At 35.5% G+C, this 2,025-nt stretch overlaps 1 pseudogene; it reads right to left on the bottom strand.

The window, feature by feature from the left end:
• On the bottom strand, positions 284-1,432 carry LOC108633332 (annotated as a pseudogene).

Genomic DNA, 2,025 nt, shown 5'->3' on the forward strand with positions numbered 1-2,025 from the left:
ACATGAGTATTAAATTCTGGAAAGTGGCAGTGTTTTAGTTATATTACATTTATTTTTAATTACTTGATTATAAATAGAATTTACTTTTTATTTTTATGGAATTCATATATAAATTCTATAAAAATACATAATATCATGATCAATGTTTACCTTCTATATATATATTTAATTTCATGAAATAAAAACCTCTACTTTAAAAGTGCAATGCACGAGTACATATTATCTCTTTGGACTGAATTTCGTGTACTATTACACAGAATATATAGCTTCTTTACACCTGTGTTCACCTTGAAAATACACAGGAAATTACACACTCATTTTGAAACGCTACGTTTAAAGTACAGTCTGGTACTTCATAGGATCCTTTCAGGGACTAATTAACAAGAATTAAAATGATCTTTTCGCAATGTGCTTTGTCTTAAAGAAGTACATTTCAATTTACAAAAATTCTGAAGGAGGAATAACTTTATATATTTTGAAATGTTGATAAGCAATGCACTGGAAAAACTTAGCTTGGAAGTGAAAGTCACAGATTGGGAAATATATTAAATGTCATGTGGCAGGTTAAAAACCTATAAAGAGCAAAGGTAGTTGTTAATGAATAGATGGTTAGGAATTTCAGGATATAACCTGATTGTTCTTTAAAGTGTGGTTTATTTTTGACCAAAAAAAAAAAAAAATTATTGGCAGAAAAGCCTGCCTTATAGACCAAGTCTTTGAAGGCTTGTTTCACTTGCTGGTTTCTCAGAGGGTAGATGAAGGGGTTCAGCAAGGAGGGCTACAAAGATATTGAGAATAGCTTTTGTCAATGATCTCTTTTCTTTGGGGAGGGATTACCATACATGAATATGCAGCTTCCATAGGGGATGGAGATGACAATGATGTGAGAAGAACAAGTAGAGAAGGCCTTTTTTCTCTGACTGGCAGATGGAATTCTCAAAATATCCTGATAATGTTTGTATAGGACAAAATCACTAACGCCAAGGTGAATAGCAAACTAACCAAAGCAAAGTAAAAACCCATTACTTCTAGAAGCCATGTATCTGAACAAGACAATTGTAAAAGGAGGGAAATAGTCAAACAAAAAGTGATCAATGACATTGCAAGCACACTAATCCAGCGGAGGAGAAGCATAAGGGGCGAGAAAATGGTCAGAAACCTGCCCAGCCATGCACAGAGCACAAGCAGGCTGCAGAGTTTCCTGCTCATGATGGTTGTATAATGCAGGGGCTTGCAGATGGCAACATAGGACAATGGCAGTTAGAATGTAAAATTCAGTCACCCCCCACCCCACCCCCATGAAAATAGAGAGAAATAGTTGGGCTGCACAATTGTAAGAAATAGTCTTGTCCCTGGTAATAATTGCCCCCAGAAATCTAGGAATGCACACAGCAGTAAAGGAGATTTCTGAGAAAGAGAAATTTTGGAGGAAGAAATACTTGGCACCATGACCAAGTGGGGTTTATCCCAGGGATGCAAGGATTCTTCAATATCCGCAAATCAATCAATGTAATTCACCACATTAACAAACTGAAAAATAAAAACCATATGATTATCTCAATAGATGCAGAGAAGGCCTTTGACAAAATTCAACATCCGTTTATGATAAAAACTCTCCAGAAAGCAGGAATAGAAGGAACATACCTCAACATAATAAAAGCTATCTATGACAAAACCACAGCAAACATTATCCTCAATGGTGAAAAATTGAAAGCATTTCCCCTAAAGTCAGGAACAAGACAAGGGTGTCCACTTTCACCGCTGCTATTCAACATAGTTCTAGAAGTTTTGGCCGCAGCAATCAGAGCAGAAAAAGAAATAAAAGGAATCCAAATTGGAAAAGAAGAAGTAAAACTCTCACTGTTTGCAGATGACATGATCCTCTACATAGAAAACCCTAAAGACTCCACCAGAAAATTACTAGAGCTCATCAATGAATATAGTAAACTTGCAGGATATAAAATCAACACACAGAAATCCCTTGCATTCCTATACACGAATAATGAGAAAGTAGAAAAAGAAATT

Source organism: Capra hircus, chromosome 5 (genome assembly GCF_001704415.2).
Source record: "Capra hircus breed San Clemente chromosome 5, ASM170441v1, whole genome shotgun sequence".
Lineage (NCBI taxonomy): Eukaryota > Metazoa > Chordata > Mammalia > Artiodactyla > Bovidae > Capra > Capra hircus.